The 27,867-nt window shown below is 49.3% G+C and overlaps 1 protein-coding gene and 1 non-coding gene across 2 annotated transcripts in view; one reads left to right on the forward strand and one right to left on the reverse strand.

Annotated features, from left to right (window-relative positions):
• Positions 1–684: 684 nt before the first annotated feature.
• The window catches only part of TBL1X (transducin beta like 1 X-linked), a 226,920-nt gene continuing 199,737 nt past the window's right edge, over positions 685–27,867 (forward strand). Inside the window, exon 1 of the mRNA XM_065900375.1 lies at positions 685–883. The gene's annotated coding sequence lies outside the window, so the exon portion shown is untranslated. The remainder of the gene's footprint in view (positions 884–27,867) is intronic.
• On the reverse strand, positions 20,561–20,662 carry LOC136143130 (U6 spliceosomal RNA). Its single transcript, XR_010657837.1, has one exon. It is a non-coding gene; the product is annotated as a U6 spliceosomal RNA (small nuclear RNA).

Here is a 27,867-nt window from a genome sequence, read left to right on the forward strand (position 1 = left end):
GTCCGGGCCTGGGACGGGGTGGGCACAGGCCTGCGTCTCCTTCCGCCCGCATGGAGGCCACGAGGGAGGGACGGGGTTCGGATACACTAGAGAGACCCGGATTCCCTTCAGCCACTCCGGGCGCGGCGGGGAGAGCAGAGTCAGGGGTGAGGGACGGGGGAGGGTCGCAGGTTACCCCGCCGTGGGGGCGGGGCGGGCCGGGACGCGAGTCTTCCCTGGAGCCTTGGGGGAGGGGCAGTGTTGGGGGCGGACTCTCCCCCTCGTGGCTGTGGGGGAGGGCAGGCCTGGTGTCCTCACCCTCCGTGGGGGAGGGACCAGCTTGGGCCGCGCCCCTCCCCCCCGGGCGTGGGGGGGGGCTCGGGGGGGGACCGGGGCTCCAGTCCGCGGGCGGTGGGGGAGGGTGCGGGCTGGGGGCCGTGGGGGGAGGGGCCGACCCGGCGGAGGAGGCGGCCTCCCTGGCAGTCCTCCCGGCCGGGGTCGGCGCGCTGGCGGCCGCTCCCCCCGGAGGTCACTGCCCGTGCCGGTCCCTCCCGCCGTCCCGCCCTCTGCCGCCGCCACCGCTCCTGCCCCAGCCCCCCCACCACCCCCCCCCCGCACTCTCTGCGCTCGGGAGCGAGGTGCCGCCAGCGCCCCCGCCCCGCCGCTGCTGCCGCCGCCGCCGCCGCCGCAGCGCCCTCGGCCGCCATTCGGCATCCGAAACTTTCCAGCGCCCGCGCCTCTCGGGGACTCGGCTGCGGCGGGGCGGGGGCGGCCCGGGGGCGGCGCGCGGCTGCTCCGGGAGCCGGGCCCTCCTCGGCCGCGGCACGGCCCGGGCTCGGAGACGGCCGGCCGGAGGGAGGTTCGGGGCGGCGGCGCCGCCGCAAGTTGCGCTGCTCGCGGCGAGGTGAGTGTGCGGGGCTCGGCCGGCCGGGTGGCCGGCCGGGCGCGGGGTGGGGCGGGGTGGCGCGAACTTGTCCCGCGTGGGGGCCAGCGGTTCCCTCCCTCCGGGGTCAGGCCGGCGGCCCGGGGCTCCCGCACGCTCCGCCCGCCTCCGGGGCTCTGGAGGGGCAGGTCCCCCAGTGTCTCCCGGGCTTGGGCTGGGGTGCGGTGTGCTCCCTGCAGGCTGCACAATACCCCGTTTTGGCTGCTCCCCAAAGTGCCGGCGCGTTGGGGGCGGGCGGAGGCTGGGGGGGCTCCTTTGTTTCGGGGAGGGGTGGCGGCCGGCAAGTTTGAGGAAGCGCTCGATTTGTCCCCCGGTGCCCCTTTGTCTGCCCAACCCGGGGCTGGCTGGACGGACCTGCGCCGCCGCGGGATCCCCCGTGGGGGGAGGGGAGCCCCATTCATCCCCGGGCGCGGGCCGGCCAGTCCCGGGCCGGCTGGAAGCGCGGCGGCGCGGGCCCTGGGCGGCTCGGTTTCCGAGGCGCAGAAACTGTCAACGAAGTCGGGAGATCCCCCGCCCGAGCGAGGAGCGCGGGCTGGGGGCGACTTCGGCGGACGGGGGGCGTCCCTGGTCTGGGCGGGTCAGCGGAGCGCGGCCTGGGGAGGCTGCAGACCTGTTGCTCCCGGGCTGGGGGAGGGGTGCCTCCAGATTCGCGTCCCGGGCGCTGCTCCCCAGGGGAACCTTGCCCACGGGGGCCGGTTTTCGGAACGGGGTGGGGCGCGCCTTCGGGGGTCGCCGGAGGTCGCCGGGTCTGTGACAGTTGGGGGTTGTCAGAGGCCCGCGGGCGCTGGGTTAGGGCTTGCCCTTCACGTGCGCTGTCCGTGCGCTGTGAGGCCCGCGCCGGGGCTCGTTCTTAGCACGGCCTCGCATTTTCCGAGCCCCTCGCTTTGGAAATTCTACAAAGTTAGAGTCGGAGGTGGGTTTTTTTTTTCTTTTCTGTCGCTGATGTTGTAGAGCAGAACCCCCAAAGAAACAAGCTCCATGCTCTATCCCTTGTGCCACGGTTTCTGCTTTGCTTTGTCACATGTGGTTTGACCTGACTGCTGGATGTTTTTCTCTCCAGGAGCGCCGCCTGGGTCCCTGGGTTAACCTGAAAGGGGAGGGGCGGGACTCCAGCCTGGGAGGGGGAGGGGAGCGCCCCTCTTCAGTCCTGAACGGTGGCCTCGGGGTAGGAAATGGCCCAGGACGATTTTATGAAAAGTTTACAACTGGTCATTCCTAGGAAAGACGCGATGGGGGTGGAGGGCGAATGTTGAGTATGGAACAGTTGAGACGTGAAGATGACGCTTTTATGTTAAGGGATGTTAATATGTCAAACGTCCGGCAGATTTTCGTGGAAAACTTCCCAGCTGGATAATGAGTCCAGGGATGAAAAGTTGAAGTGCATCACTTGACCCACTTATGAAGATCGCCCCTTAAGGATATTCCAGACCTGAAGGGAACGCACACCTGTGGGATGAAAATGGAGACTTAAGGTGTTGATTTGTTGTGCACAGCAGGGTGTGTGTCACTGGATCTTCTGAGGCTGGCTCTTCTTGTGTTTCTGTCCGGGGCTTAAGTCACTCCAGGAATTGTCAACACCCCCCATTTAAATTTCACACCTTGACCCTTAAGTCTTCCCAAGCTCACCCCTCCCGAAAGTTTGGGTGTTTAAATGAAGTGTGTGGTGTCCTAGTTGGTCTCGAGTCTCACCTTTAACCATGGGAGTCTCAGTTTTCTCATCTGTGTGATGGCCTCATGAGTCTACCTGGGTGGGCTGTTAGGAGGGTTTCAGCGCTAGCCAGCAGAAAGGGGAATAGAGCCCCGGAGTCCACCTGCATCAGGACACCACGCTTTGCTAGAAAAGCAGCCTTTGTCCCCGTTTGGCCTGAACTAGTGAAAGGGCCCACCCTGTTGTTGTGCTCTACCGTTGACCTTCAAGTCCTGTAACTTTTCTGAGTGTCGTTTTCTATATGTGTAAAAATAAAAACGGGAACTGAAATCGTGGTACTCATTGGGTAGTGCAAGGACAGAAAGAGGGAATGTAAGTGTAAGTTTTTTGAAAACTACAGAGCTGCCTGTAAGTTTTAGCTGTTGGTCTTGTGCAGGTAGAATCATTTTCCTAATGTTACTCTAATGCCATGCAGTGAGGATTTTACACGCACTTAATGCCCTGTGTGCGGCAGTTATTTCCGTCCTGCTTCACAGTCCGCTGACTTGCTAATATATGGTGGAGGGAGGATTTTATGATTCCGAAAGCCCACCTCTTAAGCTTGGTGTTATCTTGCCTTCCTGTGTATACATTGTGTGAATCTTCCCACTTGGAGACAAGCTCGTTAAATTACACACACACACAATTTCTCTCTCCCCCTCTCTCTCTCTCTCTCTCTCTCTCTCTCTCCCTCTCTCTCTCTCTCTCCCTCTCTCCCACACACACAGAAGAACCTACACTGAAATCTGTTTATACACCTAGATGAATCTCAACAGAAATCATGAAATGTCCACCACAGTGGAAAGATTGTTTTCGTCTATAGCTTAATTATCCAGTGTGACAGCCACTAGCCAACATGTGCATATTTAGATTCAAATTAACTAAAATTCAGTAACAATTCTGTTGTTACTAAAATAAACAATTTTGTTCTTTCAGTGCTCTACCCATAATTCACATACTCAGTAGATGTGTGTAGCTAATGGCCGCCATATTGGGACAGCACAGAACTTGCAGGACGTTCTGTTGGAGGGAGATTCTCTATAGTTACTGCAAGTAAGGATTAATAAAGAAGGCAGTAAAGAGAGTTCGTCTACTTTTTGTGGGAGGAGGGGAGAGGCTGTAAGAGTTTGAAATAATTTACTGGTATTAAAAAGAAAGGCAGGCCCATTTCAGCTAGCAGGTGACCTAGGAAAGTGATTTCAATGAGATTTGACAGCTGTGGTTTTTTAGATTGAGGTGGTTTGGATCACTTTTGAGTTAGAAAACCAGAACTCCAAGCTAGAGTCTCTCACTGAGTATTTAACCTTGGACATGACATTTAGTGGCTCTCTGCCTCAGTTTCCCCATCTGAAAAATGGCATAGCCAGTCCCCATGTTGCCCGCCTTTGTGTGTGTCGTGGCGCACATCTCGGGATGGTGGGGAGCCCAAGGTGTCACCGTCAGTGAAGCCCCACGTAGGTGATTTAGAGGCCTTTTAGGTGATTTAGAGGCCTTAGGTGATTTAGAGGCCTTATCTGATACGTTTAAAGCCTTGCTCACCATGGCTACCTACTCCTCCCCCCAAGTTTATGTCTTACGTTTTAAGGTTCAATTTCTTGAGGGCAAAATCTTCTGTTATTAAAAGGCTGATCAGGAATCCTTCCAACAGAGTGAGGCTTAACAATAGTCAAAGTATTTTTAAAAAGTGGCTGAGTGCTGCCCATTTCCTGTATACGGGTCCCTGAGTCAGGATGTTATTTTTATTACTTAGCTGGTGTGTTCTTTGCATAGTCTTTTGTATTTTTTTATAGCAGCCTATTAGAAATTTTATTTGTGGTTGGGGGGGAAAACCCAGTTTTGCATCTGTGAGAGGTGACTTCCCAGATACCCCTCTGCCATTTGTCCTCACTCTTGCCTTGTCTCAGGACTGCTGTGACCTGTCAAGCCTTTGAGACACCTGGGATATCCATGATTCTCTTCCAGAGGCAGGCAATGGGTTCCTGCAGAGGGAAGCCAGGCCCCCAAGAGCCATCTCACGTAGGTCCCGAGTGTCAGGAATTCAGACCCTTCCTCAGTGACCTATTGGGAGGGAGGACCCCACACCCCAACCCTGAGGCTGCCCCCTCTTTGAGCTTTCTGCCAGGTGTCTGCGTCTTGGGCTCTGCACACGTGGTTATTGCCAGGCTTGACCCGGGCCAGAGGACAAGCACGATCGCTCTGCCCTGTGAGGCGAGACCGTCGTCCCAGGTGTGGTGTCCCCGATACCTTGCATTTGCCTCCTTTTTCTCCCGTAAAAAAGAAGAGTACGTGACTTCCAGTAAGTTGTTAATCTTTCACCACCCAAGACATTTAAAAAATAGTTTCAGTCGGGAAGCAAGACTAAAGTCATTTTGTAAACTTTTTTTTTTTTAAGTTGGAGAGATCAACTTTTTTTTTTTTCCATAACTATTTTTAGTGGGAAGGAAGTAACTGGCCTCTTGAGTGGAGACTGGATGTGAGTTTCTCCCTCGGGTCTGGCCCTCCTTGGCCCTTGCGTCCTGTACATCCTTTCCATGGGACTCGACCAACCGGATGGCCCTGGCCACATTAGCAGAACGAGACCCAGCAACCAAAATGAATGCTGGGGGTGGGAAGGGACAGACAGGCAGCATGTTTATAGACGGAGAAGAGAGCCTGCCCTGAGAAAATGAGTTTCAGACCTCAGGGGGAAAACGCCGTCATTAAGGAGTGTGCTCCCCGGGAACTTGGCCATGGAGGCGGCCGCCTCCTGCAAAGCCCTCCCGTGCAGTTATCGCCGCCGTCAGATACTTATTGGGAAAATCCGCTACTCGATTGAAGATGCCAGATGTGAACTGGAAGCCACTGAAAAGTTAAATCGGAGCAAATTTAAACCTGAAAACAGAGGACAGAGTATTTTCTTCTGATAGAGGAAGTTGGGTTCCGTTTCCATGGCTTTGGTTTGTTCTTGGTCCTTGGAGGGAAGAGGTCGAGCTGGAGCGCGACTCCCAGGCTCGAGAGAAAGGGGGTCTTAGAGACGAAGGTAGAGGAGATGGTTGTTCATGGAGGCCGTCTGTTCAGCGTTGAACTCTGGAAGCTTGTAGTCAGCCCATGGTTCTCAGGGCAGTTTGGTCTCCTACCGTCAAGCAGCTTTTGGCAATGTCTGGAGATGTGTGGTTGTCACACGTTGGGGGAGGGGGACGGTGATGTTCCAGGCATCCCGGAGCGGGGGGGGGGGGGGGTCCGTGGATGCTGCGTAACATCCCACAGGGCACGGGACAGACCCACTCCAGAGAACGACCCGGCGCCGGATACCCATGATGCTAGGGTGGAGACACCAGCCCTGAGTTCTGCTGTCAGCTGTGCAGTCCTGTTTCGAGCAAGGTCCACGGGCAGGTGGACGTCAAGATAGGTATCCGGCGCTGTGGTTCTCACGGCTCCCATAGGCCATTTTGGGATACATTAGGAGGTAAATGAGAAGGGAAAGGAGGCGGCGGGAAGCGGATGGCCTTTGAGAAGAAAGAAACGGGAGCGGCGCAAGGCCAGGAGGTGTTGGGGATGGGAGGGGGGGCGCTGCGAGTCCCCTGAGCTCTGTCTCAACTGGAGTATTTTAGAGCCCCCCGATGCCAGCGCGCCTGCATGGCTCCTTCCTGTTGGTTTTGCTGATGTCATTGCAGATTGACCAGGTCTCACTTTTGGTCGCCTTCTTGGGACTTGGGTATTTATCAGGGGAACACCGGTTCCTGGCTCCTGTTTTCGGACCCTCTCTGTGCCCAGCGAAATGTCGGTTAACCTGGCCTCGGGGTAACCTCCGTTTGGGAGGGGGGGGGACAAGTCGGGGTGGGAGGTGGGCCGGGACAGGTAAGGGTGGGAGGTGGGCCGGGATAGGTCAGGGTGGGAGGTGGGCGGGGACAGGTCAGGGTGGGAGGTGTTTGCTGCTTGCAGGACCCTGGCTGCTGTTTCAGGCCCTGTCCTCTCCTGTGAATAGTTGATTTGGGAAGGGCGGGGGGCAGCTGGGTGCGGACCTGCAGTGGGGCCCTCTTCCAGGGCTGGGCACAGCTGGCACCTGGAGTCTGGTCCTCCGGAGCCAGCCCGTGGCCCCGTGTCCTGTGACCCCCCCCCCAGAGGAGCGCCAAGCCCAGCCTGGTTGGGGGCCCTGTGGGCTCCTGTGGTCATGGGGTCGGGGACGTGGTCGCAGGGAAACGTGGTTTGCAGCCAGTTCACCATGCACTCACTGCCTCTGGGCACATCAGTTACCTTCTCTAGCCTTGGGTTTCTTCTTGAGAGAGAAAGAAAATAAAATTTGTTTCTCAGGCTTGTATTAACAGAAGGAGGGTTCTTATCATGCTTGGAGCCCAGTGTCCTTAGGTTTTCCTCTACTCTGAAGTCGGGAATTGGTGTGGAAATATCCAATGATGACAAAAATAATGATACATCTTTTTTAGTTATGGTGGTCTCCAACAATGGCTTGTTTGCTTTTCTTATCTCCCCTCCCCACCCCCACCCTTAAGTTAAATTTCAGGGCTGGCATACGCACACAAACACACACACATGCTATATACAGACACGTGTATATCCTCTCTATATTTCCTAAATTTACTATATGATAAATTATGAATTTCAGCATGCTTAAATTTCTGTAACCACCGCCACCATCAGGATACCAAACAACTAAATTCCGTTACCCCAGAGGTGTCCGCGGTGCTTTCCCTCCATACTCCCCACTCCCTCAGCCCCTAACCTGGGGCACCTGCCCATCAGCTCTGCTGTCCTGGTCCTGGTAGTCGCATTTTAACTCAGGATGAAATGCCTAATGGTGAATCTCTCCACTCTTCCAGCACCTTCCTTGCTTGACCCATGAATTTTATACTGTCGCACACTTGCGCCCGTGTGTTTTCCTCAGAATGATTTTGCACTGTGGATTTTATCAAAATCAAGGAAAAGCCAAAACTTAGAGTTTCTTAATACTTGTAAGAAATCATAGTGAAAAAATATCAGGTAGTCTTGTTGGAGCTGCCTGTAGGATTTGCGCATTTCCTACGCCAGTTGATCCCTGCTGCCGAATCAGTTGAGATGGGACATTTTTGGATGCACCTTCAGAGACTGTTTCTGGAGCAGTACTATGTAAAATGTCTCAGTAGGTTAGACTCATGTCTTTAGTTTCAAAAACAGGACACACATTAAGAGGCGTGGTTTTCCCAGTGGGTTGATAACGTGACTGTAAAGCGTGCTAAAAATATCCAGTTGTGTTTGCATTAGTTTGTTGTAGAAATGAATTCCTACATCTGTGTTTCTATGTGGTGGTGAACCGGAATTTTACCTTGGGTCGTAATTTCACTATTTGTGATCGAATAAGGAATATTGTGTTTTCTAGAGGATCCTTCGCCTGGCGTTTGGGTCAGTTGCGTCCTGCCTTGGGTTGCCCGCCTGCTTGTGTGAAGTTGTTGAATCTGTGTGTGTCCTCACTTGTAAGTGAAAGGCTTGATGAGCTGATTTTGAGGCCTCTCCTACCCCGTGTGTGCGGATTGTAATGTGGAAAAGGCACATGTTAAATGTTGCGTGGGCTCTTTTTTTTTTTTAAACACTTTTGTAGGTTAAGGATTATGGTGGTTTTATATTAACTAGCAGTTTGGGTAAACTATGTTCCATGCTTTAACTATCGTTTTACTCATGATTGAAGTAAACAGTATTCAGCTTAACATTGCTAAGTTACTGTAAAAAAAAAAACCCCGAGCGGTTCAGAAGACGCTTTGGGCTGTGGGGTGCCTCTGAATAACTTATGAGTGTTGTCGTTTCCCGGTCTCAGGCGACCCCGTAAAATAAGCACAAACAATGCTCACGGCAAAATTCATCGTGTTTAGAAGAGAGTGTCTCTGCCTTGAATTCCTGTCATTTTTTCCTATCGTGGTGGATGGAGCTGGAATCCTGAAAAGAAAACATGAGAGTTTTTCTTTGCTTCTCTTGAGCCTGGAACCCAGAAAATGACCCCAAATACCCAGCCCTGAGCACTTTCCTTTCTGGAATACTTTCCGCCAACCCCCAGGGAGAATACAGAGGCAGGAGGAGGTGAGGACTCTCCCCACCCCCCCCGCCGGCGTGGATCACCTTCTCTCTCTCCAAGATACTGAAGACTCTCCTCATGTCTACTGCAGCCTGGACACCCAACCTCATCCATGTTGAAGCAAGGCTAGAGGGACACTGTCCACTTCTTGGAGAGCTTGGCTCATAACTGTTACAGACTTGCCCGTTGTCATTGGGCTTTAGAGTCTGTGTGAACATCCGGTATCCAGTTTGCAAACACTTGTGCTTGTTTAAATTTTCCGATAGATGGAAATTCGGGCAAAAGAAGCTTACTGTATGTGATGCCATTTTATTTAAATCAGTAATAACAGATACTTTAATATGGTAAGACCACGTAAGTCACGATTGGGAACTGGAGAAAATTCTGTGTAACTGAGCAGTGCTTTTTGTTTCTAGTGCGTTGGGGTGATTTTTAGCCTTAGCCGGGTCAGCTCTACCCTTCGAGGTACGCTTGTTACCTTGACATCCGTTTGAAGATGAGAAATGAGAAAGTGGAGCTGGAGGGATGTTTCCCCGTTCATATGATGCAGACATCTGTAGCACCGGTATGCAAACATAATTCTCAGCACCTATAAAGTTCCAGGTGGTTGCCGAGTTTTAGGTTGTATTTAGAAAAGCAACTGAGTAGAGAATTGATGACTCTACCATTTGATTTATTTAGGAGACAGAATAAACTTGGGTCCTTGCCTTAGGTTCTTTTTCCAGCAGAATCTTATCAGGCATTTTAATCCCTTGAAACTTGAATGCCAACTCTGTGTTGGTAAAGACTCAAGTATTCACAGTTATCAACGTAAAAACAATGGTTGCCAGTCTCTGACAGTCACAGGTCAGTCTTGGGAGACACGCTTTGGTTTAGCTCCTAATTTGATTATGAAAAAATATCACATTAGGTTTGTATTTCTAAGATGCACGATGATTCTGTGCCAGTTTCAACAATTTCTAGAGATCTGTAGCGTAATTCTTCAAAAAGCCTTGCCAGGAGAAACAACGTTGGAGGGGCAGTCAGCTCAGAAGTTGATGAAAATAAGAAGTAATGATCTCACATGTCCAGTGCATCACAGAAATTGTTGTAGACCAGATGAGAACAAGGGGAGAGGCCTGTGGAAATTAGACTCGCCTGATAGATTTCATGGGACTCTGGTAAATTTCACGGGCCTCCTAGGACATTTCCTTGAAACCAGTAGTCTCCATGTTTAGTTGGGGCAGAGGGTGACAGAAACACCTTGTCTCAGGTTTTAATTCACAGAGTCGGCTCCCAAGTGGACTGGATATCATATCTCTGGCAGTGACAATGAGATTTACTGGAGTACAGGAAGAAACTTAAGTTCTCTGTTTATTTATTTTTATGTAATAGTTACAAAATGTCTATTTGTGGTCTATGAGAAATGCATATAATGATCGTTGAGTGTTATCTCTAGTTAATACGTTGCGTGAGTTGGAGTTAATGCTTAAAAGGTTTTCACTGAGAGGGATATGTAATGAAAAAGCATCTAGAGATCACTGATGGGGTCCCCAGAGGTGATGAGGGGCTGATATTGAAGTCCCTGAATAAAGTGGGACACAGATGTATTCCCCTTTTTCCGTCTGGCTTCACCTGCCACGATGTGTGTGTGTGTGTGTGTGTGTGTATACACACACGTGTGTTGTGACTGAGATCTGACAGCTTAAAGATTGGACATACCTCCAGAGGCACAGCTGTTAATGATGCAATTTGGGGAAGAAAGAACACACGCTGACAGGGTACCGTGCACGTTTTGGATCTACAGGATTGTGCGTGTTTTTAAAGCTGAAAAAATATTTGTGTTTCAGAACCAGATGACAATATCTCAGTTGCAGGTGCACGAGGAAACTTTGGAACAATGCTGTGCTTTTTAAGCATTTCATGACGTTGCAGTGTTTTCCTAATCACTTAATTCTGTTTATAAATCAGCTGCTTTCATTGACGGATGCCCTCAGGGCTCCCAGGAACCAGGCTTTTTGTCAAATACGTGATTCAAACTTTAAAAAGATGTGAGATAGCGCTGGAACTGGGTTGTGATAAAAGTCTCTCGGTGCCTTCAGTCTGGCTGTTTATTTGTTGTTGTTTTCTTCCAGAAACATATTTCATCCATCGTGGTTGTTATTAAATCTTTTATTTTTTGCATTTCACATTAGAGGCTTTTTAAAAGAGAAAACTGTCATTTTGGTTGATGCCGTATTACTGGTGTAACAGAGAGTAAATAAATACAAAAGTTACATTCACAACCCAGACCACATTGTGGCCTGTGGAGGGGAGACATAGGACTCACCTCCAAACTTCAGGTCTTTGGCTGAGGTCGTTTGCTGAGAACGGCTGAAGCTTTGGTTTTCGTGACACTAAGTGTCGACCGCAAGTAGTTCCAGGTTTCCGCACCAGCCTTTTTGTTTGTTTAATTTGAAATGATTGGTACGTTAGCTTCGGTTTTGTGTGTGATTTTTGGTGTTTGTGCCTGTTTTTCCCTTTGTGGATACTGAGTTTGCAGCGTAGCTCTGTATGTAAAGGGAAGCTGACGCTGGTCTTGTTCTCTGTTACCGTCGGGGCACCAGGACCACACGTCATTTCACAGTCGTCATGATCCACGTGGACATTCATTTGTCGTTTGGTAAACTGATATATTTATCTCCTACTTAAAAAAAAAAAAGATTGCTTCTCTTTACAGTAATATTCAGAAGGCACCTACTGTGAAGAGAGGAGAAGCAGGAAGTAGATTTTTTTTTTTTTTTTTTTTTGTCTGCACCACGTGGCCTGCGGGATCTTAGTTCCCCCACCAGGGATCAAACCCAGGCCCTCCAGGCCCTCGGCAGTGAACGCACGGAGTTCCAACCACTGGACAGCCAGGGAATTCCCAGGAAGTAGAATTTTTGACATCTACATTATGCACCTTTGTCTCTGCTCTCCAGAGATCAGGACATTTAAGCTCCCGTAACAAATTTAGTTTTAATGAAAGTCTTTGGGAATGTCCTTTATCTGCCCTGTGCCTGCCCATCTAAGAGGAGGGAGAAATTACACAAAGTATTTTGCTTTTAGCCGGTTTCCTTGAGCCTTGTCCGGGTCCTGACTTCTTATTGCCAGCAGGTCAGCTAGACACTGGTCAGTCACTTCAGGTCTGGACAGGAATCTTTTTCTGTCTTTGTTGTTGATAATTTTCTAATAATTATTCATTTGATTATTTGCCAGCCAAATTACCCTAGATAATATTCAGAGATGTATCAGAGAATAGCCCCATCCTGAGACCGTTCGCAGAAGTGGGCACAAAATTTGATTTGATTTCCTAAATGCATACCTCAGGTACTCATGAAGGGCAGAGATCTGTGTATACCCTCTGGGAATTAGAGGCACAGGTGTACAGAGCAGGAATGTAGGGGAATAGTAGCACCAAATGTTTGCCTCAACGGGACGTGAAATCTCCAAGTATACTAACCTTTGAGGGAAGATCTAAAAACAGATGAGTTTGTGGTGTTGTGAATTACCATTCACATAATTTCTGTCAAGGAAGGCAGTTACTCTTCTTGGGAAGCTTGGGTTATTAAAATCAGCTATCTTCATCTTTCCACAAAAATAAAAATCAATTGTGGTTCAAATAATTGTATGTGAGGCTTTACAACTGGAAATTTGAAGTTAGCAAAATTGTACACCCCTGGTTAATTACATTAGTATACTCAAACTAAATACAGGATAAGATTAGCTCATGGAAATATTTCCTTTTTCTCTCAGTCAGTACAGCTTCTGTCTACCCAATAGTTAATAGTTTTTAATTCCATTATGTAATTTTTTGATCATCCTGTGTTTCCAGAAAAGTTAGCCGAATAAAACTAGAGACTGTATGTTTTCACTATTTCCCAATTCATATTTAACCATGAAATGGTGCACAGAATAAGCTGTCCTTTGTGAATTTTAATTTTCTCAGCTCCTGGCACAATAGAGGGGTAAGCTGGGGTCCCATTTTTTAAAAAATTTTTATTTATTTATATTTATTTTTGGCTGTGTTGGGTCTTCGTTTCTGTGTGAGGGCTTTCTCTGGTTGTGGAGAGTGGGGGCCACTCTTCATCGCGGTGCGCGGGCCTCTCACTGTCCCGACCTCTCTTGTTGCGGAGCACAAGCTCCAGACGCGCAGGCTCAGTAGCTGTGGCTCACGGGCCTAGTTGCTCCGCGGCATGTGGGATCTTCCCAGACCAGGGCTCGAACCCGTGTCCCCTGCATCGGCACGCAGATTCTCAACCGCTGCGCCACCAGGGAAGCCCTGGGGTCCCATTTTTCTGCGTGGCTTTTGCTTTAAGGGAAGTTTGGGTTTGGTTCATAGTTTGCTATCGAAGAGTATGTTCAACCTTCTTGAATTACCTGTTGGGTTTGCTTTTCCATTGAATGTTCTATATTTGGACAAGAAATGTATTTTTCTGTATGGGTTTCTGGTGGCCCAGATGTTCATCAGAGCGGAATTTCTCTCTGTCCTCACTGCTGCCATCGGGCAGTTCGGTTCTGTAGTTCCTAGTATTGAGTTGGACACACTGTAGATTCAGGTTGGGCTGTCATTCCTTTTGCAAGCTATGTGATACTTTGTTGTATTTGGGTTTGCCATAGATGTTTGCTTTGCCTTGGGATGGTTGTAGGTGGCCACTTGCGGTGATAAATTTCACGGAGATTTCTAAATCCCATTTAAGGTCTAGTTGATTTTCAGGAACAGTGTTACTGAGGTATAAATTACATACCATGAAAAGCACCCACTTCAAGTGTACAGCTTCAGTGATTTTTAGTCAGTTTACCGAGTGGTGCAGTCATCGGTCATCATCCAGGTTTCAAGTATTTTCATTCCATAGTAAGATTGCTCACTCTTCAGGAATGTCATGTCATCCATTCCTGCGCCCCCTGCCAGCCCCAGGCAGCCACTAATCTCCTTTCTGTCTCTGTAGATTTCCCTTTGCTCAGAACCCGATGGTGGGAGGTGATTTAGTGAACCTTCCCCGCCCCCTCTCCAGGAGAGGGGTACCTAGGGAGAGTGCAGGGCCGCACGGGGAGCCTTGGTTTCCTCCCTGTAAGATCAGGATAGTGATGGGTTGGTTGCAGGCTCTCAAGGTGGAGCCATGCGGGAAGTAAGTAGCTCTGTGAAAAGACAAAAAGGTCTTTATTCCTGTCTTAACCCCTAGCTTCTTCATGACATTTTTTTTTCTTAAATTCCATATATATGTGTTAGCCTACGGTATTTGTCTTTCTCTTTCTGACTTACTTCACTCTGTATGACAGACTCTAGGTCCATCCACCTCACTGCCAATAACTCAATTTCGTTTCCTTTTATGGCTGAGTAATATCCCATTGTATATATGTGCCACATCTTCTTTATCCATTCATCCGATGATGGGCACTTAGGTTGTCTCCATCTCCGGGCTATTGTAAATAGAGCTGCAATGAACATTTTGGTAAATGACTCTTTTTGAATTATGGTTTTCTCAGGGTATATGCCCAGTAGTGGGATTGCTGGGTCATATGGCAGGAATAAAGACACAGACCTACTAGAGAACGGACTTGAGGATATGGGGTGGGGGAAGGGTGAGCTGTGACAAAGCGAGAGAGAGGCATGGGCATATATACACTACCAAACGTAAGGTAGATAGCTAGTGAGAAGCAGCCGCATAGCACAGGGAAATCAGCTCGGTGCTTTGTGACCGCCTGGAGGGGTGGGATAGGGAGGGTGGGAGGGAGGGAGACGCAAGAGGGAAGAGATATGGGAACATATGTATATGTATAACTGATTCACTTTGTTATAAAGCAGAAACTAACACACCATTGTAAAGCAATTATACCCCAATAAAGATGTTGAAAAAAAAGAAAGAAAAGAACTTTTACGTTTAGGGACTTCCCTGGCGGTCCAGTGGTTAAGACTCTGCGCTTCCATTGCAGGGGGCACAGGTTGGATCCCTGGCTGGTGAACTAAGATCCCGCTTGCCCTGGCGGCACGTCCCCCCAAAAAAGAGAGAGAGAAACGTTTACTTGTAGTCAGCAAACTGTGAAGCTAGAGGAGTTCGTCGTATATTTAAGGTCATACTAATCGTGAAGAATCACAAAGGGCTGCATTGGACAGGTGCGGAGTCTGGAAAAGGAACTGCGTTTACAGTGATGGACTCAGTCCTTGGAGAACCCAGGACACAGCCATAGGGCAGTCAGCCCTCCATGCCCCTGCTGCCTCCTTCTTGAAATCCCGTCCTGTTTCTTTCATGGCATTGGATGTTTGACTTTGACGGAAGTTCCATCTTGGTCGGGATATACCTTAGCTCAGTGGTCCTCCACCAAGGGCAGTTTTGCTCCCGAGGGATGCTGGACAATGTCTGGGGGACTTTCTGGTTGTTACCAATGGGGAAGGGGTGTCGGTGGCATCTAGTGGATAGAGGTCAGGGGCGCTGCCCAGCATCCTATAATGCAAGGGATGAGGCCCCGAGGCCTACAAAGAATTACTCAACCCAAGAGGTCATTAGTGCCGAGGTCAAGTACCCTGCCTTAGAAGCTTGAATGTCGTGGTTAAAGACTTAGTAAAGTTGAAGGACTAGAACCCGCATCAGACTTAGAGAAGTTCGGAAATCTTTCCGTCCTCATACATTCCAGGGAAATATGGATCTTTTTCTACAGCAAAGGACAAGCAAGGTTTTGGGAGCTAACTTTAGAGGGAAAAGGAATTCCTTTAGAAGTATTCATTTACAAATAAACAGCGAAATGACACGAGACGTCTGGGGTTTGATCTGGAAATCGCGCTTCATCCTTATCTCTTCCCCAAGAACTGAGAAAGGAGGGCGACAGATCCTGAGTAAAGACTCTCCACATGGTGACTGTGCTGGAAGGGAGTGGCTGCCGTGAGCCCAGCCTTTCAGTGCATCTGCTTACGGCCCTCCGGGGTTTTGGTTTCTCTTGGTTTCTGTAGGGTTTTCATTTGCTGTGCGGAGTGCCGAGCGTGCAGTGTGCAGGGTGTCACAATAGCCAGGCCTCCACCCCTTGTTCTCTTCGTCTGGTCAACCTTTGAGCCCCCTGAGAAGTTCAGGGCTCCCTGCCTGGGCCCCAGCCCGCTTACCTGCGTGCGTCCCCTTCTCTGCCCTGCATCTCCCAGCAGGAGCTGCCCCCGCACCCCTGCGGCACTTGTTTCTACCCGAGGGGGGGCCCTCTCCCCGCCTGCACCCCTGTAGCCGGCCTTGCTTTGGGGGCTTCCAAAATGCAAGGCTTTTCCTCTGAACAGATTCTGGTTTTGTTTCTTTTTCCTGTTCTAAGCTCCGTCCTGTTTCTAAGGTGATACCTAAGAATATGCTGATTTCCCTGAATCCCCGCACTGTGGGGTTGTAACTTCCAGCTCCTCCGGCAGAATAACCGATATTCACAGTCCACAGTGTGATGTGGTAGATCCTGTTTCTGGCATGTTCAGCTGTCCATGTACAACTGTGTAGTCTTGCGTTTTTATCTATATGGGATCGTATTACACTGGTTTTGCACCATCTGCTTGCTTGCTTTTTTTTACCACTTTGTTAAGGTATAATTGAAGTACAGTAAACCAGGCGTATATAAGGTGTGCACGGTCATCAGTTTTCTCCTATGTTTGCTGTCTTGAGTGTGGTGCTGGCTTCTCGGACACGTGCATATCAAGATAACACGTATTTTCGTGGCTTCCACATTTCCCTGTGCCTTTCTGTAATCTCTCTCTGCTTCCCCCCACCTCCGGGCAACCATTGATGGCTTTCTATTACTAGATAGGTTAGTTTGCATATCCTAGAATTCTGTGTCAGTGAAATCGCATAACATGTGCTCGTTATTTTGCCTGGCTTCTTTCACTCAGCATGGTGATTTTCGGCTTTATCCACGTTGTGGCCTGTGTCACTAATTCATCCCCTCTTATGACTGGGTAGGATTCCATCAGGTATGGACGCACCGCCGTTGATCCATTCACGCGTTGTTGGACACCTGGGTTGTTTCCATTTTGGGGGTTATTATGAATAGTGCTGCTGTAAATATTTTTGTGACCTTACCACTGGTTCTCAAACTTCATTGTGTACCAGCGCCCTGTGGAGGGCTTGTGAAAACACAGGTTGCCAGGCCCCATCCCCAGAATTTCTGAGTCAGTAAATCTGGGCGAGGCCCGCGACTCTGCATTTCCAGCAAGTTCCCAGCTGACACTGATGCTCCTGGTCTGAGGCCCACACATGCCTTAGAGGAAGTCTTTGTAGACTGATGGTTAGTTGTTCCAAATATTTCTCTCCTAGACTGTTCCTTATAACGTTGCTTATGGTCTTAACCACCAAGCTTCCCATTTCTGTATGCTTGGATGTGTCCGTCTTTCCTCTTGGCTTCCTTATTTATGTCAAGGGGCTGATACCAAGAATAACTCGGGATGCGTGGGTTGGCGTGCTGATGGACGCCAAACGCCAGCCGTGATACCCCTGCCGACGCTTGTGGGATCTGACTTGCGCCCTGTCTGCGGTTGCTGGGGGTCACCTTCTGAGGAAATGGTCCAGGCCCAGGTGGGGCGGGATTGGACCCAGGCCCTGCGCCAGGGGCTCCCCATGCCGCTGGGTCCACTGCAGTCTTAAGGCTGCTCACCCGCCTTTCCTCTCACAGGGGAGCAAGATCCATCCTTTCTCCATCCCATCCCCTCCCGTCTGAAACAGCCAGCCCCAAACCAGTCAACGTATTTTACTTTCAGTTTGCTTTTCCAGAGTCTAATCTGAATCGGCTGACCTAGAGCAGCCGGAAGTTATCAGTAGACGTTTGCTGCCGTAGCCAGTGTATTTGTTACAATTGTTTTTTTATTTTGGAGGAGAGAATACTTTCATTGTAGAGAGTTGCTTTAAATTACTGAGAACTGTTACTTTTGCAGAATCGTCTTCCTGCATTTCATCGTGAGCCCTAGGCGTCCCACGTTGCTCCTCAGCCCGTTCCATAAACCGCCTCTGGTCACAGTTTGCTACCGACCCCTGCTCAGGCGTTCCAGAATCTTTACTGTGGAGTGGGCTGGCGTGCAGGATTGCAGGCTTGTTAAGTAAACTGACCTCCTTGGGATGGTTAAATTTTTTAAAGTTTGCAGTGACTTGTAATCATTGGCTGATATCCGAGTGGTTGTTTCCTCTTCCTCTGTCTTCTTCTCCTATTTTTTAATATGACAGCTTTATTGAGATATAACTTACATACCACGCAACTCACTCATTCAAAGTGTGTATAACTCAGTACTTTCCTGGTATTTTTACAGAGTTGTGCGGTCATCACCACTGTCTAATTCTATAGCATTTTCATCACCCTGAAAGAAACCCCTTACCCATTAAGCCATCACTTCCCAAATCCCCTCTCCACCCAGCCCCTGGCAACCAATGATCTGCTTTTTGTCCCTGTGGATTTGCCTATTCCGGACATCTTCTATAAATGGAATCACACAATATGTACCCTTTGCTGTCTAGCTTTCTTCCCTTAGCGTTAGGTCTGTGAGGCGTGTCCATGTTGTATTGTGTTTTATTCCAGTTTCTTGGTGAACGTTTTGTGGAATCTCTGGGTAATCAGGAGGGCTTGGGGCCTGGGGTGGGGAATCAGGTGGAAGAATGTTACGGGCTGGGTAAACCCGGGGCACGGGCTGCTCCTTTCAGATGACGTTGAAATGGAAAACGGTTCACAGAAGGAGCAATGTTTATAAGACCATTTCCTGTTCAGCTTCCAATTGGGCGTACACTGTATCTGCCTTCTCCTTCTCTTTAGTTCCATCTCTTCCCCTGAAGTTCAACCTAGAAAACAGTTTTGGGCAATTAAAGCTGTGCCTGCTGACCCCTCTTTTGTGCTGCCTTTTGGATGGCATTTTATTTTTTAAATTTATTTTTGGCCGCATTGGGTCTTTGTTGCTATGTGCAGGCCTTCTCTAGTTGTGGCGAGCGGGGGCTACTCTTCGTTGCGGTGCACCGGCTTCTCATTGCGGTGGCTTCTCTTGTTGTGGAGCACGGGCTCTAGGCCCCCGGGCTTCAGTAGTTGCAGCACACAGGCTCAGTAGTTGGCGGCACGCGGCCTCCAGGGCATGTGGGCTTCAGTAGTGGTGGCGCGTGGGCTCAGTAGTTGTGGCGCGTGGGCTCTAGAGCGCAGGCTCAGTAGTTGTGGCGCACAGGTTTAGCTGCCCCGCGGCATGTGGGATCTTCCCGGGCCAGGGCTCGAACCTGCATTGGCAGGCGGATTCTTAACCACTGAGCCACCAGGGAAGTCCCTGGATGGGATTTTAGAGGGTCCTTTCTTGGTGTGAGACATAGGAAGCCTGTAGTTCCCAAGAGGGTAGTGTGAAGTTGCTCTGGGGTCACGGGGTTCCAACCAGCTAGACTTTGGCTGCGTTCTGGGGCCTCCCTGAAGCCACAACGCAGGCTTAGACTGAAACAGTTGTAGAGTTGTTTACTTTTCTGAATTTATAAGCCTTCTGCCTGTGTAGAGCCATAAATTACCGTTCCAGGGTCAGGTGGGAGAATATGGAGGCTGATTTTTCTCCAGCTCTCCATAGGCACGACTTTCTGGGGTGTCTGTGCCTTGAACAAAGAGCTTATTGGTAAGGCTGAAGGTCATGTGTGTTTTCTCCGTTGATCTTATAATTGCCTGTGTTAGTTTCCTGTCACTCTTGGGACAGATGACCCCAAACTTCCTGACTTGAACAACTCCACTCTGTTATCTTACAGTTCCAGAGGTTACAAGTCTGAGATGGGTCTCACCGTGTCAGTGGGGCCGCCTTCTTTTCCAGAGGCTTTCGGGAGAAGCCAGTCCTTGCCTCTTCCTGCTTCTAGAGGCCTCCTGCATTCCCTGGCTCGTGGCCCCTTCTTCCGTCTTCAAAGCCAGCAGTGCAGCATCTCTCTGATCATTCCTCTTCGGTCACGTGTCTCTCTGACCACAGCCTGGAGAGATTGCCCACTTTTTAGGGCTCACGTGATTACATTCCCGCCCCCCCCCGCCCCCAATTCCAAGGTAATCTCCCCTCCTCAGCATCCTTAACCTCATCGCATCTGCAGAGTGCTTTTTGCCATGCACGGTAACACTGTCACAGGGCCCAGGGATTAGGGCATGGGACTGTCTGGGGGCCATTATTCTCTGGCTCCATTTGACAGTCTTCAAGGAGACTTATTTCCTTTGTTTCTGTCTCTTAATTTGTTCCTCTGAGCCCTGCAAGGTTTGTATATTTATTTAATATTTGCTGTTTGTCTCTTGAATGATTCAGAAGTCATGGAGCTGTTTGGTCGGTGTGCCTGCGTTTCACTGAGGTGCAGCCACTGGCTGAGTCTTGATTTACCTCTGAGCACACCCGGTTCTTTTCTGTCTTGGAAGGACCTAGGATTTTTGGTGCTGATCGAACACATTTGTATGTCTAGAGCCTCTCCTTCCCAAGAACTCCATAGTTGGTGGGTGGCCCTGCCACTGTCAGTTTGAGGGTCTCTCGGGGACTCTGACAGAACTGTTCCCTGGAGTTAGTGTCTCAGAGTCTGAGTCAGCTGTGGGAAAGACCACCACGATGTGAGAAGAGTGGGACCTGGCCCCCAGGACTTCAAAGATACCATGTGTGCCTTTATGGGGACTGAACTGGTGGGTTTGTGGCTCCATACAAGAGTGGAGGAAGACAGGTGGGAGTAGGGACAGAGAAGTCATAATAATATCCACTTGTTAATCAGCATTTTGGTTCAGAAACATTTGGGGAGTGTATTAGTCAGCTTTCTGCTTTGCTGATGATGTGTAACAAACAGCACCCCCGCATACAAAGGCTTACAGAAACAAGCACTTATTTCTTTACAGAACTTTTTAAAATTGAGGTAACGGCTTATGACATGTAAGTTTCATGTGTACAGTACCGTATTTTGACATCTCTGTATGCTGGAGCGTGCTCACCGCCGAAAGTTTAGTTTCCATCAAAATTATGGAATGCTTCATGAATTTTTGTTACCCTTGTACAGGGGCCATGTTAATCTCTGTATCTTTCCAGTTTTAATATATGTGCTGCTGAAAAGAGCACCAAGCACTTATTTCTTGCTTACTGGTCAGTGGGTGGTGAGGTGTGGCTCTTCTGGGCTCAGCTGGGTGGAATCAGGGAGGCCTGGTCAGGCTCTGGGCTGGGTTTAGGACTGAGCTCCTGATCTCCTCCTTCTGAGGCTAGTAGCCTCTTGGGGCATGTACTTCTGCCCCTCCTATCTGGTATAAGAAGAAGCCAAGCTACCTCACGCAGTCACGTTTAAAACCTCTGCCTGTCCTTCCCACTAATGCTCGTTGACCAGAGCAAGTGACGTGGCCAGATCCCACATCCATGGGCTGGGGAGGGCTGTTCTAGTCGGGAGGTCATGCAGAGCCACACAGCAAAGGGGGCAAAAGGCACGTGTGTTAAGAGGCAAGAGGGAAGAAGCGGGATTGTGATACCTTCTGCCCTGTTGGTGTGTGGGAAGGAAGATGACCCCAGTGGACATGACTGATGCACCCGGTTATATCCAGGAAAATAGCCCCGTAGGTGGATGTCGGAAGCGGCAGGTGCTTGTGAAATATGTAGCTTCCTTGGTTCCATCTTAGAACAGGGGTTCTCAGCTGGGCAGGTGGGGGGGGGCAATCATGTCCCCCCAGGGACATCTGGCAAGATCTGGAGACATTCTGTTGTAGTTAACTAGGGGAGAGGGTGCTCCTGGCATCTAGTGGGTAGAGGCCAGGGATGCTGCTCAGCATGGAACAGTGCACAGGACGGTCCCCCACAAGGAATTACCTGGCCTGGGTCCACATGTGCCCAGGCTGAAGAGCCCTGCACAAATGCAGTTTCCAGGTGACTGTCGTGCACTTTGAAGTTTGAGTACCACATCTTGCAGGACTGTCTCCACTGGGAAGGGCAATTGGCAGTCCTTTCCATATAAAGACATAAAGCCCTCCCGAGGAAAAAGGAGTTGTTTAATCTCTCACAGATGGCTGTGTGGAAGCAAGTTACAACCCAAGGGTCTTGGCTAGGTTTCTGTGATTTCTGTGACTTATTCTCATTGGCTTTGTACTGTATTAATTCTTTAAATTTTATTAATTTTTTTTTTTTTGCTATTGTACAGCCTAATAAATGGACCATTTATTTGGTGTTGGAAAATCTGTGTTTTATTAGGAGATTTCCATTATGAGCTTAATACTCTTTTTTTCCAGGTGGCCTTTTGCCCACTGTTTCTCTTACGCATGTATTTTCTTTTTCCTTACCAGCAAGACTGCAAGTTCTTGATAGCAGAGATCGCGCCTTAGGTGTCCTTTCGGCCCTGCACCGTAGCAAGCGCGTGGTAATTATGGGTCAGTTGCTCATGGTGTCCTTTGCAGTGTGCGTTGTGCTGCATGGTTAAGGGTCGTTTATCACGTTTCCATGGACCAGCCTTTTGTATCTTGCTGTAAATTCTGTTTCCAGTCTTTGGGGGCTGATGCTTAGCGTGTTGACACTCGGTTGCTTTGTGGCCAAAAGAAAGTTTTTTTTTTTTTTTTTTTTTTTTTTAAGAAGATGTTGGGGGTAGGAGTTTTAATTAATTAATTTATTTTTGGCTGTGTTGGGTCTTCGTTTCTGTGCGAGGGCTTTCTCTAGTTGTGGCAAGCGGGGGCCACTCTTCATCGCGGTGCGCGGGCCTCTCACTATGGCGGCCTCTCTTGTTGCGGAGCACAGGCTCCAGACGCGCAGGCTCAGTAGTTGTGGCTCACGGAGCTAGTTGCTCCGCGGCATGTGGGATCCTCCCAGACCAGGGCCCGAACCCGTGTCCCCTGCATTAGCAGGCAGATTCTCAACCAGTGCGCCACCAGGGAAGCCCCAAAAGAAAGTTTTGACCTCATTAGATGAGGGAGCCGTGTCATTGAGAGGCTGACAGCCTCCTTCCTCCTCCCACACGAGTGTTGTTTTATTTTGGTGATTGAAATGTATGAAAAAAAAATCAGGGTATTTGACTCGCTGGCGGGACAAGCAGAGGACGGTACCGTGAGTGAGTGAGCGAAAGAAAAAGCCTGTCTATTCCCACCCGCATCGTCGTGCACAGCAAGCAAATCGAGATTTTCTGCTGAAAAGCTGGCTGGGGAAGCACTTGCTCTAGAGGATGCTGTGTCACCTAGAATTGGCTATCATCAGATCAGCCAAGTATCACCTCTTGGGGCGACCAGCAAGTTACGGAAGTAACTCTGTTGTGCGGAACGTTCTATTTCTCTCTTTCGTTCTCTCTTTTCTCCTTCGGTTGAGTGCTGTTTAGATGAAATGGTTCTCCTTGATTGTGTCTTTAGTACAGTAGTTGTGAGAGCAAGGCTTTTGTTCTTCCTGATTCCCTGTTGAGAAAAGACATCTCCTGGCTTGTGGGATGCAGGGGCGGGGAAGGGTCAGGACCCACAGAGACATTTCCGTCCTTCAACTGTCCTTCTTTATTTTCATTTCATTTTTTAAAGTTTGAGATATAATTGACATATAACGTATTAGCTGAAGGTGTGTAACGTAATTATTTGATATATGTAAACATTGTGATGTGATCACCACAATAGGTTTAGTTAACATCCATCATCACAGTTACTCATTTCTTTTTCTTGTGATGAGAACTTTTTTTAAAAAAAAATATTTATTTATTTATTTATTTTTGGCCGCGTTGGGTCTTCGTTGCTGCGCGCGGGCTTTCTCTAGTTGCGGCGAGCGGGGGCTACTCTTCTTTGTTGCGGTGCGCGGGCTTCTCATTGCGGTGGCTTCTCTCGTTGCGGAGCACGGGCTCTAGGCCACGCGGGCTTCAGTAGTTGTGGCACACGGCCTCAGTAGTTGTGGCACACGGGCTTAGTTGCTCCTCCCGTGGGATGCATGTGGGATCTTCCCGGACCAGGGCTTGAACCCGTGTCCCCTGCACTGGCAGGCGGATTCTTAACCACTGCACCACCAGGGAAGTCCCGTGATGAGAACTTTTAAGATTTATTTTCTTAGCAACGTTCAGATATACTCTCCAGTATTGTTAACTACAATCATGTATTACGTTGAATCCCCAGGACTTACTCACTCACTTACTAACTTCTTTATTTATGTATTTATTTATTTGGTTGCGCTGGATCTTAGTCGCACATGCGGGATCTTTCGTTGTGGCATGTGGGATCTAGTTCCCCGACCAGGGATGGAACTCGGGCCCCCTGCATTGGGAGTGCGGAGTCCTAGCCACTGGACCACCAGGGAGGTCCCGGGACTTAACTTATTTTATGGCTGGAAGTCTGCACCTTTGATGCTCTTCACCCACATCCCCTCTCCCGCCGCCTCTGGCCACCACCATCTGTTCTCTGTGCCTTTGGGGTGTCAGTTCTTCTCTACCACCTTGTTGGCTGCCCTGTCACCTCCTGGGCTGTGAGGGCACCAAGTTGGTGTGTCTGACAAAGCAGGTGACCTAGGAAGTCGCATGGAGTGAAAGAGGAGATGAAAATAGAAGTATGTGAACTAAATGAAAATTATGTGAACTACAAAATGAGAAAGGCCCTGAGCTGCCGCATTTCCACATGCAGGTCTAGCAGTGTGTCACGTTATGCTACCAGCCTTGGTAATTTTTCCAGCTGTCCTTCTGTCTAAAATACAACTTACATGAAAAGGAGCCCATCCCTTGGAACTTAGTGGTTAGGAAACTGGAGTCAGGTTTGGGGAAGGGGACCCGCACCTTGTTAGACCCGACACACCCCTCCCCTCAAGAGGCACCTGGACTGGTAACTCACGGCGAACAAGTTGAGCTGAAAGGCACTTAGGAGGAAATGGAACTTCCCTTTCTGTTGGGCGTGCCTGTAGCGAGACGTCCTGAGCACCGATTCTTGTCTCATGGCAGAACGTGATTCACGTTACTGTCGCTTACGGAGTCGAATGTTGTTGAGATCGGGGGTGGGTGGGTGGGTGTGTGCGTGCGCGAAGGGGAGAGGAGCGGCCGGGTGAAGCCGTGGGGAACGCAGGGGATATGTTAGAAGATGTGCTTTCGAGGACAGACAGTAAACTTTTGGCAATAGGCTGAGTTTGTGACCTGTGACTCAGCCAGTGTGATTGAGGGAGATTCCAGTGGTCACTTACTTCCAGCCTTCTTCTTGTCGGTGCCACGGGGCAGTGTCTCATTCAGCTTTCCAGAACACTCTCTAGGAACTCTTTATGCTTGATGGAGATGGTATTTCTCCTCTCGCTTCACTGTGGTTTAAAGAACTGGGAACTGGCGTTACAAGCCGTCTCCACGTTCCTTTGATGATTGTGTAATTTATCAGTGGAGAGTTGCCCATGACCTTCCTGGCATCTGACTTCTCACAGGGTACCTGCGCTCACGGTCTGCCTGTGGAACACGTATAATGGGGAGTGAAGACTTTTACAAGTAGGTGGGTCCTCCTGATTGGAAATTGGGGTTATTTGAGCCAATGCAAGTCAGTTCCTGACCGTATCCAAGATTAACTGCATGAAATCAAAGAAGACCCATATAACTGTAGGTTATAATTTTTTTTTTTTTTTTTTTTTTGGTCCGATACCAAGACTGAAGTTTCCCTGGAAAGAGCCCTTGAATAGGAGCAGAAGCATTGAATTTTAGGCCTAATGCTATCATTAACCACCCACTTGACACTGGCCCCAAGAGAATAAAGGAACCATCGTTTTTCTTCTGTCAGCTGATCACTTGGGACACATGCTCTCCAAAAGGTTCCAGCACACAATGTGATGTATCCGTTTTCAAGACTGTCCTCAGCCCCTAGTTTGAGTTACTGGTATTATGGGGGATTGCTCTATCACTCGCAGCGGTGAAAACTGTGTATGGTGAAACCCAGTGGCCAGAAAGCTGTCTTTGGAATGTTCTCTTGTCACCTATTAGGGAATGCGCTGTAATAATTATGTTCCCTGGAACTCTTAATGGCTAAACTGCCTTGAACAGGAGTCGGGAAAGGCCCACCTTCCAGCAGATTCCATTCTGTGGGGTTGTCTTAGAATTGAGGTCTGAGAGCATTTCTTGATTATCTAGTCAGGTGGATGTGACTTAACTAAAGGCCAGTTTGGACCCTGTTGGAGAAAATCAAGTTCAGACACTTAGTCTAAATAGAAGCGAGGAATACGGTTACCTTTATCTCATTATCTAAGCTTTCTTTGGAGGATATACAAGCTTGTACCACATGTGACAAGCATCACATATGGAGGGATTTTTTTTTCTGCTTTTTTCTCTGAAAAGTCCTTGGGGAATCAGGTCATAGACTCTTTGGTGTAAAATCCAAACCGACCAGACAAACAAGAAACAAAGCAAAACAAAAAAGCCGTAGTTAAATTTTTTATATTAAAATATATAGCTTGAGAATCTTCATTGAAAAATCAGTAATCTTTTGCAGATTTGTTTAAATAGGCTTTGGTGCCTTTTAAGAAGATTCCCTTCCTGGTTGCTGTGTTTGGTCCCTTCAGAATTTGGGTCAGAACAATTCTCCAGGAAAGCAGCCATGTTAAACTGGTTCACTGTTAGGATGGCTTACATTACGGAAGAAGTTTCTACCTTTAGCCCTCTTTTTCTGCTGGTTTGCTTTCTTGGAAACATTATTACATCTGTTCTTAGGGGAGTTATAAAAGAGGAAAAAAGAGTTAACACACCGTGTTTTGTAACCGGCGTTGGCTTCTTGCCCCGAGTACTGTGTCTCTGCCGTCCATTTCTCACTTCAAAAGTGCAGACGGGGTCCAGAGCTTCTCTGAGAGCTCCTCCCCAGCAAGGTGGAGTCGTGCCAATGGAAAGGGGGCTGCAGGGATGCCTGCTAGGGCGGATGCGCTCCAGAGAGAGGGCAGGGGTTTATCTCCGCTTCCCATCGTCTGTCATTTCATTCTCTTTGGCTCCGGCTTTTTCCATTCGTAGCTGCCCTTGTTGTTTGTTGGAACCAAACTTCGCCTGTACAGAAGGGCTGTGGGCAGAGGGCCTACACGTGAAGTCGCTTAGCTTTTGCCCTGATGTAGTGAAGGGATCATAAAGGGATGATCACAGGGGAAAAGCCGAGCGTGGGAGGGGCCACCGTGTCCTTCCATACAGGGATGTCTGTGTAACAGGAAGACACAGAAGAATGGTTTTAGGGTTTTTTTTAGGTCGAGTGGAGATTAATGATGGCTACATCTTTACGTGGCTTATGTCTGTGGTCGATTTTCCTTATTCACGGTAGTTGAACGTACAGTTGCCGAGACCTCGTAGAAGCTTTGCTTCTAGGGGAAACAGAGGGTTCGGTTCCTGCAGGCCTCTGGTCACGTTATTTTCATCAACCAATCACTGTATAACCTTGCTTTACGTGTGTTTCTGCTTAAAGACACCTTATTGACTCATCCATGTTGAAGTCGCCGTCAGCAGCCCTGTAGCTCATGCCTGAACCAAGCTTCTCCAACACACGTGTTCCCTCCCTACCGCACAGCACAGCCGTCTTGCCCTTCGGAACACCGGACAGCGCTGCAGCACCGTGCTTGGGGGCTCTTCTAAGCAGAGATGTCACCAACAAAAGCCCAGAAATGCAAAACACGTGGCAGTAAATAGCCCACGGAGAGCACACTGGTTTACGGCCTGGGAGCTGAAACAAGAAGGTAGCACGAGGCCTCATTCCACCTGAGCTGGGAACGTGTGCACCGAGCGGCTCGACCTTCTCACCCCGTGCTTGGTCCTCAAGTGACCACACCACCTCAGGTCTGGATCTGGGGTTACAGATAGATTTTAGCAGATAGGCAAATTCACGAATACTGTATCCTCAAATCATGAAAATTGACTCTGTGTGTATACACAGTGTGTGTCCCCGGGTATTAGATACACACACATACACAGGTGTCTATTTTCAGGGACTTTAACGACCTGAAAGCAGTCAGCGTTGTAACATTGGGTTGGCCCCAAAGTTCGGGTTTCGGAAAAATCCGAACGAACCTTTTGGCCAGCCTCGATAGTTGTGTCCTCTGGTCCCTCTGGAGATGCAGTGAGAGGTTCAAGTGTTTTAATGAGGGACAAAGGCCTGTGAGAGATAAATGGGGGACAGGACTGAGTAAGGAAAGCCTCAGGACCTCGACGCGTATCTGATAAAGTTTGAGTCAGGCCCCCCCCCCCCCCCTCCCGGCCGTGAGCTCTGGAGTGGAGATTGCCTGAGGGGTAGAGAGAAATGGCCTTGTTCAGTCGTGGCGCTGCTCAGAACAGAGCCATGGAGGATGGGCAGGTTCTTTCTTTCTTGAAAGGAAGAACTTTGCATCTCCACGCTGGCACAGTTGTAAACCAA

This window comes from Phocoena phocoena, chromosome X (genome assembly GCF_963924675.1).
Source record: "Phocoena phocoena chromosome X, mPhoPho1.1, whole genome shotgun sequence".
In the NCBI taxonomy this organism is placed as follows: domain Eukaryota; kingdom Metazoa; phylum Chordata; class Mammalia; order Artiodactyla; family Phocoenidae; genus Phocoena; species Phocoena phocoena.